This window comes from Hordeum vulgare, chromosome 4H (assembly GCF_904849725.1).
Source record: "Hordeum vulgare subsp. vulgare chromosome 4H, MorexV3_pseudomolecules_assembly, whole genome shotgun sequence".
In the NCBI taxonomy this organism is placed as follows: domain Eukaryota; kingdom Viridiplantae; phylum Streptophyta; class Magnoliopsida; order Poales; family Poaceae; genus Hordeum; species Hordeum vulgare.
Window position 1 is genome coordinate 543,182,137 of NC_058521.1, and position 16,415 is coordinate 543,198,551.

Genomic DNA, 16,415 nt, shown 5'->3' on the forward strand with positions numbered 1-16,415 from the left:
GGATTAGATACACATGGTATCCTTGGACGGAATGTTGGAAACACAAAAGCAAGCAACATTGAAAAATGTTGACCAAATAATCTTGATAAAAATATGTGGTCTACTATGTAGCATATAACAATCTAATTTTACAAGAAATAAGGAATTCAGTTTTACTGTCCACTTTATAGTAAGAGCAGATATACAATAAACGCATCTCCTAAAGTCTGAATCATCAATGCCAATTGAAGATTACATATGGGTTGATTCGAAAGTCATAGTGCTTCAGACCAGTATAGCAACAATGCAATACATCCTTGTTAATCACTCTAGTGCATAATCACATGTGTAAAAGGACGAATTTCTTAGGAACATAAATACACAATGGTGGTGCAAACTAAAGTCTGAATTATTATCAATGGCAAGATCAATACAACATGGTTTGAGTGAAAAAGCAAGATCGATCAGAAAACTCCACAACCAAATACTTTGAAAACAGGCATGACGGTCATTTGCCCACAAAACAACCTAATAGCAGTCTTAGAAGAATACAATATATCTGATGGCCAAAAAAGTACTACAGTCCACACCCTATCCTATTTAATGCACAGAAGGAAATGAACTATCACCTTTGAGGTAAAAATTCCATTCCAATATGTGTAGCTCAAATCATCAAGTTTCCTAGTTTTACAAAATTCTCCTACAAGAAGGCTTACTTGTGATGCCTGCTTTACACAAAAGTGAACATTAGAAAACATAAAGTGAAAGAGGAGGTGAACTTTACTACCAGATGAACTATGCTACCAGAAGGGCACCGTACGTCTGGAGAAGATCGAACCTGTAAGTTGAATGGATAACCAACAACAAGCTCGACAAGGGAGTAATTGTTAACCTATTCACAAAACAAAAATGGCACTGAGGATAGCATCTGCAATGTGCATTATTGAAAATTAAAGAGAAGTTAGAAATCAGGAAAAATATAGCATATGGAACAACTAAAAAAGTAGTGAATGAGAAATTACTAAGTTTGTAAACTGGTTAAACACTACTTCGAGTGTTTGATTTGTTGTGCTGCACCGTTAGTTGAAATCTTGTTAGTTATAAGAATCCCTAATAACTCTAGTAAGAAAGTTTTGTTATGGTTCTAAAAAAGAGGCCGAGAATTAGTTATTAGAGGATTTAATAGCAAAACTACACTTGAAAGGACACCAGATGGCAGACTGAGCCTAACATGTGTTATGTATGCATAATATGGTGCAGTACTGCTCCTTAATACGTTACATGCCAGCTTGCCTACGTGTTCTTTTGGGAGTTTTTTGGTGCAGTATTGCAAAATAACTGATGAGATTCAACAGGAAAAGTAAAGAAAATTGAAATTTATTCACACAAGAAAAAGGGAAAATTAACATATTTGTGTATATTTCCTTGATTTTATTTGTGCATGCTTTACCCACATGATTGTCTTCACTTGAACTTACTAAATAAATGGTAAACCTATCTTTTCTTTTTGATAGAAGATTCTACTATTCCTCTTATTCCGGATGTGCCATAAGATTGACAATACTATCGAGTTTAAGCATTTAATGGCTCCCAACACACATCTATAAATTAGCTTCAAACAAACTTGCATCAGCCACATTCTATGCACAAATCTCAAGTTAAGAGTTGTGATACCCATCCAGGAGGCCATCACACTCCAAGTTAGTACCATCATTGCGGTATAACATGCCTGACATCTTTTAGTTGCATTTTGTGAAGTGGGACCAATAGTTGTTTGGCCATCCACACACTAAAGCCAATCAGAGGAGAGTATGCCAGATACAGAGAAAACCCGCCCTTTCCAAATATGACGCCGTTTCTATTGGTAAATCATTTTGATTTGTTTGTGGTTAATTATCAATTCTGCCCTTGTATATCTTAGAAAGGTAAGTGAAGTGGGTAACTTGAGTAGAAGTCGATAAAGATAAGACCTGAAACCCTAACTTAATGCCAGTAAGGGCACATTTCCTTTTTGGTTTTCCCACTGAGTAGAAGCAAAATGTGTGTTTTCACTTTTCAGAATGCGAAAACAACTTTAGTCAAAGATTATTTAGAAAAATTGATGGTGGGAGTGAAAAACCATTAATTACAGAATATTAATGATATTTTTATTGTGTACTTGATCTTGTGTTGACGAGTAAGTTTTAAATGTGAACAAGTATAACCAACATACGAGTGTTTTGAAATCGTCTGCCATCAAATTGATGTTTGTCTTTGTCCTACCCAAGACACTATAGGAGATAATCCATGCACTTTTCAATCCCAATATGTAACTTTACTATATTATAGAAACACAAGTGCATCATCTAACGCATCGCCAAATTGTGGAAAGGACAAGCTACTTGGCTACGGCTATCATAGTGATCATTTTGTCAAGTTAAAAGTATTAGAATAAGCACATAATTGCAGATTTAAGATGGCAGCTCACATCCAAGAAACTAAGAATGTAATGGCAACATCAATCATGACTATACTCAGTCAAGCTACTCTCGATTTGGGTGAAACATATCAAACATGGTAAAGTCATTGTCACCATCCAAAACTTACATGGCACATAATAAATATGAAGGCAAAGAAGATGTGTGATCAAAACAGGTCTTATGATAGAATTGTGTGCCATGGAATTTTACAAATCACAACACCAGTTTTTCCTAAAAAAATTGAAGGTTTACAGTCATTTCCCATAAACTGAACTTATGTCAACCTCAACATGCAGATGTCGCTCTAGTCCTAACAAGTCTTGCACAGAGTATGTCCACATTCAAATTCAATGAATTACTAATAGTGCTTCTTTGTTGGCGACAAGATGGTTTGTATTATGTACAACAACAAATTGTCAAACATTGAGTAAATGGACTGTAAATACTCTACTCCATTAATCCATTAAGAGCAATGCAATATAACCATTCTTGTAAATAACATGTGAGTATATGGCCACTTACATTTACATCATTACATAGCAAAGTGAGGTATTGTAACACCCTGGTTTTCGCTCCCTGATTTTTTTCATTTGCGGGATTTGACCCCCATCTTTTTCTCAGGTTATCAGATTTCTTTCACCCTGGGAATGTGAAGATGGTCATATGGCCTTGCCTTCCCTAAATTCTCCCCAGTTTAGCCGTTCCACCCAAGACCTTTTCTCAGGGTTTTGCCGTTAAAACCCTACCTTCCGAATTGCTGGAAGGGAAACCGTGATCTCTCCTGTTTCAAAGGAACCCCAATTTCTTTTGTCCTGTTGCCTCCCAAACCTTTTCCCAATGATCATCCTTCATCTTTGAACCCTGGATATGCAAAAATATTGCCAAGTCATTTGCAATATTTTTGATTTAGAATTAATTCCTTTTTGTGCCAGTTAAAGGAATTAAATCCAGGAAAATAGCTATCGATCTTCAAAGCTCATGAAAACTTGTAGAGATATTCTTTGTGATCATATTGAGCTCCCATAAGATATGGCCATCATAGAATAAGGGAAAATTGCATTTTCCTATTTAATTCCAATATAGCATTTTGGGCACTTTCTAAAGGAACTACCATTTTGGTAGCCAGGAAAAATCCCAAATAATTTCTGGAGCTTCTCCTATCCATATCTTCATCATTTCCATAAAAATCCCAAGTTCCCTAGTTCAAATTTTGAGCACAACATCAAATTGAAAATTTTGTCCAGTTGGGAAATTTGCAAAGGAAGTGCTCTATTCCTTGATATCCTTGAGCTGAAACTTTTTATGATGGGTTACATTGTTAAATCACTAGTGAATACCAAAAATCAGCTCAATCCCTCTCACCATCGTTTCCCAGCAATTTTCCTAAGTTTCTGCCCATTTGGAAGCTGTGTGAAGGAAGTACCCTCTAGGAATTTCCAATTGAGCTGAAACTTCTCCAGTATCTTAATTTATCAAATCATCATACTTCCCCAAGATTGAGCCAAATTCATTTAGCCATTTGAGCCCAGCTTCAAATTCTAGTTTCTGGACCATTTTGTGGTTTGTGAAGGAAGTGTATGCAAACAGGGTCCAGAAGACTTAAAATTTTGCAAGCTTATAGTTCTTCCTATCCTATGTCATTTTGACAAAGATCCAACTCCAATTATCCACTCATTTCCCCAGAAACAACCACAAACACCTTCATATCAGGATCTGTTTTGGCAAGTTCCTTCTTCCCAGAGCCTCCCAGCTCATTCCAACTTCCATTCTTATCTCCTGGAGCAGTGAGGGTGCTATTGGACATGATTGGACACACAGGAGGTGTCAAATCAGGTCGTGCACGTGGTGATCACCGGCAGAGCGCGCCATATGCAAGCTCTGTACATTTGGGCCCCGACCCCGTCCACTCGCTCTGCCTCTTGCGTCCCCTCCATGTCCAGTAGCTAGCCCGTGATCGTGCGGTCCTTCCCCCCTCTGTTCCTCGCCATGGACACCTCTTCCGACCACTGGAGCAATGGCGATCCTTCGGGAGCTTCGGACACCCGCGAGAGATGCCCAGAAGCTTCCCCTCAGGCTATTTAAGGAGAAAGCCGAGCCCCCTCCTCGTTAGCAAGACCAGAGCTCCCCAAGCCCCTCCCACTCGAGCTCGAGGAATGATCTGCAATCTCTAGCATTAGCTAGACGAATGCTTATGACAACAGACCTTCTCCTGCAACGGCACCAGAAGAATGCTGATAGCACTCCCGAGTAATGAAACTAGAAGAATGTTGTTGACGGCCCACCAACGCGTGGGTTCGCAGCAGTTTTTGAGGGTAGAGTATTCGACCCAAATTTGTTGATTCGCACAACGGGAGGTGAGAGAATACTCGCAAGTATTAGCAGTTGAATTTTCAGATTCAACCACACCTGAAAGATTAGTATCTGCAAACGCAGTAGTAACAACAGAGTAACGAGTAACGACAGTGTAACGAGCAATAGCAGTGGCAAGGAACAACAGTAGTGATAGCAGTATCGAGTAGCAACAGTAGCAAGCGACAGTAGTAGCAACAGTAGCAGCAGAGAAAGACAAGTAACAACAGTAGCAACATTAGTAGTAACAGCAGAGCAAGACAAGTAACGACAGTAGTAGGACAAACTCGTAGGCAATGGGTCGGTGATTTGTTTGGATGATATTCATCATGCAACAACTATAACACGGAGAGATATGTGGCTAGCTCCCGTTCGTCAATGTGATGTAGGCATGCATTCCGTGTGTCGTCAGGCGTGCTTAGGGAAAAGAACTTGCATGACATCTATTGTCCATCCCTCCCGTGGTAGCCGGGTCCAAAAGGAAACTACGGGATATTAGGGTTCTCCTTTTAATAAAGAATCGGACCAACGCATTAGCACTTGGTGAACACATGAACTCCTCAAACTATGGTCATCACCGGGAGTGGTTCCGGTTATTGTCACTCCGGGGCTGTCGGATCATAACACATAGTAGGTAACTACAACTTGCAAGATCAGATCTAAAACACACATATATTGGTGACAACATAATAATTTCAGATCTGAAATCATGGCACTCGGGCCCTAGTGACAAGCATTAAGCATGGAAAAGTAGTAGCAACATCAATCTCAGAACATAATGGATACTAGGGATCAATCCCCATCAAAACTAACTCGATTACATGATAGATCTCATCCTACTCATCACCGCCCAGCGAGCCTACGAATAGATTACTCACGAACGACGAAGAGCTTCATGGAATTGGAGAGGGAAGAAGGTTGATGACGACGATGGCGACGATTTCCCCTCTCCGGAGCCCAAGACGGACTCCAGATCTGCCCTCCAGATGAAGAACAGGAGGTGGCGGCGCCTCCGTATCGAAAACGCGACAAAAACATCTCTTTTTTTATTTTTTCTGGGACGAAAGGCAAATTATAGAGCTGGAGATGGGGTCGCCAGGTGCCTGTGGGCCCCAAAAGCCTGCCCACCGCCACTAGGGGGGTGGTGGCGGAGCAGGGGCTTGTGGCCCACTGGCCCACCCCCTGAGGTGGAACTTGGCGCATATATTTTTGATATTTTACAAAACTGCTCCCCGTAAATTTTCAGGACGTTTGGAGAACTTTGATTTCTGCACAAAAATAACACCAAGGCAATTCTGCTGAAAGCAACGTTAGTCCAGGTTAGTTCCATTCAAATCATGCAAATTAGAGTCCAAAACAAGGGCAAAAGAGTTTGGAAAAGTAGATACGATGGAGACGTATCAACTCCCCCAAGCTTAAAACCTTGCTTGTCCTCAAGCAACTCAGTTGACAAACTGAGAGAGAAAGAAAAACTTTGACAAACTCTGTTTGATCTTGTTGTTGCAACTATGTCTAACTCATAACCAGAATTTCAGCAAGATCACAAGTTAACCACATAAGAAAATGACACAAAGGTCTCACTGTAAGCTAATATCAATGGCATAATCATCTAACGAGCAAATAATAGTGAGTTTCAAATACCAACACTTCAATAAAAACAAGCATGAAGCAATATGAATAGGTGGTATCTCGCTAGCTCTTTCTGAGACCGCAAAACATAAATGCAGAGCACTTTCAAAGATCAAGGGCTGAATAAACATTGTAATTCATAGCAACGAAGATCGAGTCATAGTCATACTCAATATCAATTAAAGCAAAGCATAAAAATGACAGAGGTGCTCTCTAATTGGTGCTTATATAAGAGGAGGATGACTCGACAGGAAAATAAATAGACAGGCCCTTCTCAGAGGGAAGCATTGATTTGTAGAGGTGCGAGAGCTCAAGCTTTGAAAACAGAGGTAATAATTTTGGGTGGCATGCTTTCATTGTCAACGCAATGACCAAGAGTTCTCAATATCTTCCATGCTACTCATGCTATAGGCGGTTCCCAAACAAAAAAGTAAAGTTTTAACTCCCCCACCACCAATCAATCACACTCCACGGCTAGCCAAATCCTCGGGTACCGTCCATACTAACATCAATCTGGGGGGAGTCTTGTTTTACAGTTATGTTTTTGATTTAAGCATGGAACTGGGCATCCCAAATACCGACCCCTTTCTCGTGAATGCTTTTAATAAACACATGTCAAGGATAACACTCCTAGCATGGAAGATACCAATAGCCCTCAGTCACCACATGAGCGGTTCGGGCATGTAAAACAGATTATTTCTTGAAGGTTTAGAGAATGGCACATGCAAATTTACTTGGAACGGCAGGTAGATACCGCAAATAGGTAGGTATGGTGGACTCTCATGGAAAAACTTTTGGGTTTATGGAAGTGGATGCACAAGCAGTATTCCCGCTTAGTACAAGTGAAGGCTAGCAAAAGACTGGGAAGCGACCAACTAGAGAGCGACAACAGTCATCAAGATGCAATGAGTTTGACTAACATTGAATGCAAGCATGAACATGATATAAATCAGCATGAACACGAACATCATAGAGGCTATGTTGATTTTGTGTCAACTACATGCATGAACATGCGCCAAGTCAAGCCACTTGAAACATTCAAAGGAGAATACCATCCTATCATACTACATCATAGTCATCTCAAAATCTATGTTGGCATTCAAGACAAACCATTATAAGCTCTCAGCTAAATAAGCATGGCATCAGAAACTATGATCTCTAAGTTGTCATTGCAAACATGGTTCTCTCACAACAAAGCTAAATCTGGGTCAACAAGCTAGTCATATTTACAAAAACAAAATAGATAGAGTTCATACCAGCTTTTCAGTCTCAGTCACTTCATTATATATCATCATTGTTGCCTTTCATTTGCACGATCGAACGATGTGAACAATAATAAGCGCACTCGTGCATTGGACTAAGCTGAATCTACAGGAAAACACAAAGGAGAAGACAAAATAATATGGCTCTTTGAAAGCTAAACAGGTAAGCATGCAAGAACAAATAAGCATTGTAACCAATATCTTCTACCTTGACACAAAGAAAAAGAAAACTATTTACACGGGAAAACTCCCAACAAGCAAAAGAAGAAAGAAAAATCTTTTTGGGTTTTCTCAAAAGGACACAAAACAAGAAAACGAAAATAAACTAGCATGGATGATACAGTGGCAAAGTGTAAACACCGGCTAACAAAGTGAAAGCATAAGCATGAATGTAAAGTCAGTGAGAACACGTACTCCCCCAAGCTTAGGCTTTTGGCCTAGCTTGGTCTACTCCCAAGGTGGGAAATAACCAGCTCCAGGATACTCCGGAGCAGACTGTGGATGCCACTGCTGTGTGAGCTCCTCCGGCTCCCACTGATAAACTGGCGTCTGGTACTCGACTGGCGGCTCGGGCACGGGCGCCTGTGGTTGGGCCAAGCCCTAATATGTGTAGATGTCCGCGGGCATAATAGTGTACCTACCTGCATGAAGATCGAACAAAGAAGGAGCAGGCAAAGTAATAGTCTCTCGAGTACCCTGACTAAACACCAGGTTATAAATCATCCGTCTACTAGCATCTCTATCCAGAAAATCATGGCGAACCATGCTGTCATAATCCAGATATCTCTCAGGGAGAAGCATCTCTCCTTCCTCTCCCAGTCTAATGGGTATCTCAGAGTGTCTGGCAAGACGGATAGCATAGATACCTCCATAGATAATACCTTTAGAACGGTTCAGGTTCAACCGTTGAGCTACTATAGCGCCCAAGATATAAGTCTTATCGTTATAAAGGCCCGCGCAAAACCGCAAGGTCTGGAGAACTAAGTGACCCAGCCTCCCCACGGCCAATCAAACATTTTCCCACAAATAGTGAGAAGTACCGAAGCACAGGAAAATGTATGCTAGCAATTCTAGCGCGAGACACTCCTCTCTCCTCTCCAACAACAATAGAACCAATGAAATCCTCCAAGTCCCGTGGACGAGGATCACGGATATCCCCATCATAAGGTAATTTGCATACATTCCAAAAATCCTGTTGTGTCATGCACTGGGGAACATCGTATATCATGAACTCAACCATGGGAGGATTCTTCCTCGGATAAAAGTTGAAGCTTTGAATGAAAATATTGGTGAGGAGGAGATATTGTGGGCACTTATCTGCAATGAACGCAGTAAGACCTGCGTTCTCCACCAAGTAATAAAAGTCTTCATAAAGCCCAGCAGCACGCAAAAATTCATCACTTGGCCACTCGCACGCTGAACTTCTTTGACTCGAGGGACTCCGTACTTGGGGTGATTCTTCTCATCCTCCTTGTGGTTATGGCTTGAAGAGCCTCTCAAGAACCTCCTCATCTTTTCCTTTTTCTAGCTCTAAAAAATTCTGAAATTTTTAGAGACTTCGAAAGAAAAGTGAACAAGGATCAACCCAACTTGTAGCAACTACTCCTACAAGTGCCTAGAGACCGTATCACGCGCTAAAACTACTTGGGACCAGCTAAAATCAACATTTCTAGCTCAAGAACAGGGTCACCAAGGTAGCAAGAATACGCGAAGGATAAAGCACTAGAGCAAAAACTAATTGGACTAATGGAGGAGTCACTTACCAAGGAGTAATTTCCCCAAAACGGTTCGGAGAATGGTGTTTTGAGCAAGGAGATCGAAAATCACACTCAAATGAGCAAGAACACGGGTTTGAGCTGCGAAACAATTTTTTCTGGAGGTGGAAGAAGAGGCTGGAAGCTGGAATGAGTGGAGGGGGTGCCTGTGGGCCCCACAAGCTTGCACCCCGCCACCAGGGGGTAGGTGGCGGTGGGGGGGGGGGCTTGTGGCCCACTGGTCAGGCCCCCTGGCCAGCTCTCAGGCCCAGAAATTTTCAAAAATTCCAGAAAAAATCATACTAAATTTTCAGGACCATCGGAGAACTTTTATTTTCGAGGTATTTTTCTCCGGGACGCTAAAACAGAAAACAGGAAAAACTAAACTAATTCTATCTTTTTCTTCTAAGCAACAGAAAAGGAAAACTCAAAACAGAGGTATGTGACTCTTTGATTCATCCGTTTCATGGTCATCGAAAGAAATTCGTCAATGGGATTGATCAAGTCCTTATGACAAAACCTTCTCGAATCGCAAGAGAGAACGGAGAATTTTCGAATAGCCACTAAGTCACCTCAATGGGATATGTATCTCCCCAACAAGCAAATCATACTTCATCTTGACACGAGGAATAGGGCATTCAAAGCTCCCAATGAGAATAGATGAAGTCTTTTCGATAGCATTGATGCAATGTACTTGATATCGTTTCTTCGGAAAGTGCACTGTGTGCTCATTACCGTTGACATGGAAAGTGACATTGCCTTTGTCACAATCTATAATAGCCCCTGCAGTGTTTAAAAAGGGTCTTCCAAGGATGATAGCCATGGCACTGTCCTCGGGAATATCCATGATAACAAAGTCTGTTAAGATAGTGGTATTAGCAACCACAACAGGCACATCCTCGCAATTGCTGATAGGGAAAGCAGTTGATTTGTCGGCCATTTGCAGAGAAATTTCAGTGGGTGTCAACTTATCCAACTCAAGTCTATGATAAAGAGAAAGCGGCATAACACTAACACCGGCTCCAAGGTCACATAAGGAAGTTCTTACGTAGTTTCCTTTAATAGAGCAAGGTATAGTGGGCACTCCGGGATCACCAAGTTTCTTAGGAGTTCCACCTTTAGAAGTGTAGTTGGCAAGCATGGTGGAGATCTCAAGATCCGGTATCTTCCGTTTATTAGTCACGATATCTTTCATGTACTTGGCATACGGAGACATCTCGAGCATATCAGTTAACTGCATCTGCAGAAAGACAGGTCTTATCATCTCAACGAAGCGCTCAAAATCCTCATCATCCTTTTTCTTGGATGGCTTAGGAGGAAAGGTCATAGGTCTCTGAACCCATGGCTCTCTTTCTTTACCATGCTTCCTAGCAATGAAGTCATTCTTGTTGTATCTCTTAGGTTGTGGATTATCAGGATTAACCGTAGGTTCAATATCCACATCCTCATCATGGCTAGGTTGAGCATTATTATGAACATCACTGTCCACATTGTCACCAGGTTCATGTTCATCACCTGATTGTGTTTCTGCATCAGACGCAGAAATATCATTAGGTTCTTCAGGTGTGACAGTATTTGGTGAACTGGCGTGTAGGTTTCTATCATCCTTCTTCTTCTCCTTAGGATGACTAGGTGTATCAGCATTGATTCCTTGAGAATCTTGATCAATTATCTTAGGATGACCTTCAGGATACAAAGGTTCCTGAGTCATTTTGCCTCCTCTAGTAATGACTCTGACAGAGTTGTCATTTAATTCATTGAGCAAGTCATTCTGAGCTTTAAGTACTTGATCTACCTGAGTAGTAATCATAGAGGCATGTTTACTCAGAAGCTTCAGAGCATTGACATTTCTGTCTACACAAGCACTTAAATGGCTAAGCATACGAGCACTTTGTTCCAAATGTGTGCTAACATAATCATTGAAACTCTGTTGTTTGGCAACAAAGTTGTCAAATTCATCAAAGCATAGGCTAGCAGGTTTATCAAAAGGAATATCACTCTCATCAAACCTACGCAGAGAATTCACTTCCACTACCTGTATCGGGTTATCGAGACCATGGATCTCTTCGATAGGTGGTAGATTTTTGACATATTCAGATCTAATGCCTTTCTCTTGCATAGATTTCTTGGCTTCTTGCATATCTTCGGGACTGAGGAATAGAATACCTCTTTTCTTCGGAGTTGGCTTAGGAGGTGGTTCGGGAATAGTCCAAGCATTATCGTTGATCAAGAGGTTATTCGGTAGGGTCTCAGCTTGTTCTACACTTCGTTCCCTAAAAACACAACCAGCAATACTATCTAGGTGGTCTCTAGAGGCATCGGTAAGTCCGTTATAGAGGATATCAAGTATCTCGTTCTTCTTAAGAGGGTGATCAGGCAAAGCATTCTGTAGCTGGACGAGCCTCCCCCAAGCTTGTGGACGACTCCCTTCTTGGGGTTGAGAAAAGTTGTATATTTCCTGCAAGGCAGCTTGCTTCTTATGGGCAGGGAAATATTTCTCACAGAAGTAATAGACCATCTCCTGGGGACTACGCACACATCCAGGAGCAATAGAAGTGAACCAGGCTTTAGCATCATCCTTTAGAGAGAAAGGAAACAGCTTAAGGATATAGTAGTGGCGGATCTTCTCCTCATTAGTGAAAAGGTTGGCTATTTCGGATAGTTTGGCAAGATGGGCTATGACCGTCTCAGACTCATAACCGTGAAAAGGATCAGATTCGACTAGAGAGATTATCTCAGGGTCGACAGAGAATTCATAATCCTTATCGGTGACAAAGATAGGCGAAGTGGCAAACTTCGGGTCATTTTTCATCCTAGCTTCCCGATATTTTTCCTTCCACTTGAGAAGTAATTTCTCAGCGTCATAGGCATCCTTACACGCAAGAAAATCCTCAGTTATCTCTCCCTCCATAACGTAACCCTCAGGTATATCAGGCAATTCATATCTAGGAGAGCTAGATCTAGCAGGAGCAAAAGCAGGTTCTATCTCAATAGTATCGACTGTTTCAGAAGCATCACGAGCATTGGCAGTAACTCTAGCAATATGAGCATCAAGGAACACTCCTAGTGGAACATCATGCAAAGGAGTATCTCTAGCAGTATCAAGCATATCATCATCAGGCAAAATAACATCTCTAGCATCATCAGGCAAAGCAGTATCAAGCATAGCATCTCTAGCAGTATCAAGCATAACATCTCTAGCAGTATCAAGCATAGCATCTCTAGCAGTATCAAGCATAGCATCTCTAGCAGTATCAAGCATAGTATCATCAGGCATAGTATCAAGCATAGCATCTCTAGCAGTAGTATCACAAGCATCATCAAGCACAAGCGACGAATCAAGATTTTTAGCAGGAGGTGAAGTCGTAAACTTACTCATAACTGAAGGTGAATCAAGTGCAGAGCTAGATCGCAATTCCTTACCTCCCCTCGTAGTTGAGGGCAAGACTTTGGTCTTCGGATCCTTCAGATTCTTCGTAGTGATCAGCAGATATAAATCCAAAGTGACTAAGAGAATATAGCAATACCTCCCCGGCAATGGCGCCAGAAAAATGCTGATCTGCAATCTCTGGTGTTAGCTAGACGAATGCTTATGACAACAAACCTTCTCCTGCAACGGCACCAGAAGAATGCTGATAGCACTCCCCAGTAATGAAACTAGAAGAATGTTGTTGACGGCCCACCATCGCATTTTCGAGGGAAGAGTATTCGACCCAAATTTGTTGATTCGCACGACGGGAGGTGAGAGAATACCCTTAAGTATTAGCAGTTGAATTGTCAGATTCAACCACACCTGAAAGATTAGTATCTGCAAACAAGGTAGTAACATCAGAGTAGCGAGTAACGGCAGTGTAACGAGCAATAGCAGTGGCAAGGAACAACAGTAGTGACAGCAGTAGCAAGTAGGAATAGTAGCAAGCGACATTAGTAGCAACAGTAGCAGCTGAGGAAGACAAGTAACAACAGTAGCAACAGTAGTAGCAGCAGCAGAGCAAGACAAGTAATGGCAGTAGTAGGACAAACTCATAGGCAATGGGTCGGTGATTTGTTTGGCTGATATTCATCATGCAACAGCTATAACACGGAGAGATATGTGGCTAGCTCCCGTTCGTCAATGTGATGTAGGCATGCATTCCGTGTGTCGTCATACGTGCTTAGGGAAAAGAACTTGCATGACATCTATTGTCCATCCCTCCCGTGGCAGCGGGGTCCAAAAGGAAACTACGGGATATTAAGGTTCTCCTTTTAATAAAGAACCGGACCAACGCATTAGCACTTGGTGAACACATGAACTCCTCAAACTATGGTCATCACCGGGAGTGGTTCCGGTTATTGTCACTCCGGGGTTGCCGGATCATAACACATAGTAGGTAACTACAACTTGCAAGATCGGATCTAAAACACACATATATTGGTGACAACATAATAATTTCAGATCTGAAATCATGGCACTCGGGCCCTAGTGACAAGCATTAAGCATGGCAAAGTAGTAGCAACATCAATCTCAGAACATAGTGGATACTAGGGATCAATCCCCATCAAAACTAACTCGATTACATGATAGATCTCATCCTATTCATCACCGCCCAGCGAGCCTACGAATAGATTACTCACGAACGACGAAGAGCTTCGTGGAATTGGAGAGGGAAGAAGGTTGATGATGACGATGGCGATGATTTCCCCTCTCTGGAGCCCAAAACGGACCCCAGATCTGCCCTCCAGATGAAGAACAAGAGGTGGCGGCGCCTCCGTATCGAAAACGCGACGAAAACTTCTCTTTTTTTATTTTTTCTGGGACGAAAGGCAACTTATAGAGCTGGAGTTGGGGGCGACACGTGCCTGTGGGCCCCACAAGCCTGCCCACCTCCACCAGGAGGGTGGTGGCGGAGCAGGGGCTTGTGGCCCACTGGCCCACCCCCTGAGGTGGAACTTGGCGTAGATATTTTTGATATTTTCCAAAACTGCTCCCCGTAAATTTTTAGGACGTTTGGAGAACTTTGATTTCTGCACAAAAATAACACCAAGGCAATTCTGCTGAAAACATCGTCAGTCCAGGTTAGTTCCATTCAAATCATGCAAATTAGAGTCCAAAACAAGGGCAAAAGAGTTTGGAAAAGTAGATACGATGGAGACGTATCAAGGAGCTCTCTGCCCGCCATGGCCGCCATTGTCGCATTCGGCTCCGGCTCAAGTTAGAGCACCTCGGCCCCTTCCTCCATGCCTAGCCCCTGCCTGAGACCCCTCTGGATCTTGCACGATCGCCGACCCCGCTAAGGAAGGCCCTGCCGGCGCCGCCCACTACAACTCCTCGCCCGCCGCGCACCGGCCCATGGCGGTGGCGCTGTGGTCCATCTCTGGTGACCCCGCAGCCACCCTCGAGCGCGGCAAGGTGCGGTGGTTCTCCTGCGCCCGTCGGCCGGCCTCCCGGAGTAGTGTAGCGACGGCGAGGACCGGTGCCAGATCTTCCCCGTGGCCCTATCGGGAGGTTGAAGACGAAGCAGGAGAGAGAGAGGAGCTAGGGCGGGGCCCGCATGTAAGAGAGAGAGAGACGAGTGGATAAAGTGGGGCCCGTCCGTCGCCTGAGGAGAGAGAGAGGGGACACGACTAGTGGGCCCCGACCCCACCAGTCGGTGAGAGAAGACCTGGTCCAGCTGTTAAGTGGAAGCGTATTCTCGTAAATACGCTTTCATTTAAGCAGAAGCGCATTTCCAGCAATACGTTTTCTATTTTTCAGCCCAGGGACCTGTTGGAGAGGATATTTTTGTAGGTTGGACCCCGATCTTCTTTCGTCCGTATCATTTTAACCGTGACTCCGATCGAGGTGAAACCAACGCTCACGTCTTCATCTCGTCGAGCCAGTCATGGTGGTAACATTTTCACAAGGTGGTTATGATGACCCACAAGTATAGGGGGTCAATCGTAGTCCTTTCGATAAGTAAGAGTGTCGAATCCAACGAGGAGCAGAAGGCTGTGATAAACGGTTTTCAGCAAGGTAATAACTGCAAGCACTGAAAGTATCGGTAACAAGTGATGGTGTAGTGAGATGAAACGTAGCAGGTGAAAAGTAACAAGCAACAAGAGTAGCAACGGTGCAGCAAAGTAGCCCAATCCCTTTTGTAGCAAGGGACAAGCCTGGACAAAGTCTTATAGGAGGAAAAACGCTCCCGAGGACACACGGGAATTTCTGTCATGCTAGTTTCATCATGTTCATCTGATTCACGTTCGTTACTTTGATAGTTTGATATGTGGGTGGACCGGCGCTTGGGTACTGCCCTTACTTGGAAAAGCATCCCACTTATGATTAACCCCTCTCACAAGCATCCGCAACTACAAAAGAAGAATTAAGACAACGTCTAACCATAGCATTAAACTAGTGGATCCAAATCAGCCCCTTACGAAGCAACGCATAGACTGGGGTTTAAGCTTCTGTCACTCTAGCAACCCATCATCTACTTACTACTCCCCAATGCCTTCCTCTAGGCCCAAATATGGTGAAGTGTTATGTAGTCGACGTTCCCATAACACCACTAGAGGAAAAGACAACATACACCATATCAAAATACCGAACGAATACCAAATTCACATGAATACTATTAGCATGACTTATCCCATGTCCTCAGGAACAAAAGTAACTACTCACAAAGCATAATCATAATCATGATCAGAGAGGTAATGAGTAGCATCAAGGATCTGAACATAAACTCTTCCACCAAGTAATCCAACTAGCATCAACTACAAAGAGTAATCAACACTACTAGGAACCTTACAAGTACCAATCGGAGTCACGAGACGGAGATTCGTTACAAGTGATGAACTAGGGTTTGGAGATGAGATGGTGCTGATGAAGATGTTGATGGAGACGAGTCCCCTCCGATGAGAGGAGTGTTGGTGATGACGATGGCGATGATTTCCCCCTCCGGGAGGGAAGTTTCCCCGACAGGATCGTCCTGCCGGAGCTCTAGAGTGGTTCTGCTCAAGTTCCG

General features: G+C 42.8%; 1 pseudogene; it reads right to left on the reverse strand.

The window, feature by feature from the left end:
• LOC123450720 overlaps positions 1-16,415 on the reverse strand; it is a 73,740-nt pseudogene that overhangs the window by 19,946 nt on the left and 37,379 nt on the right.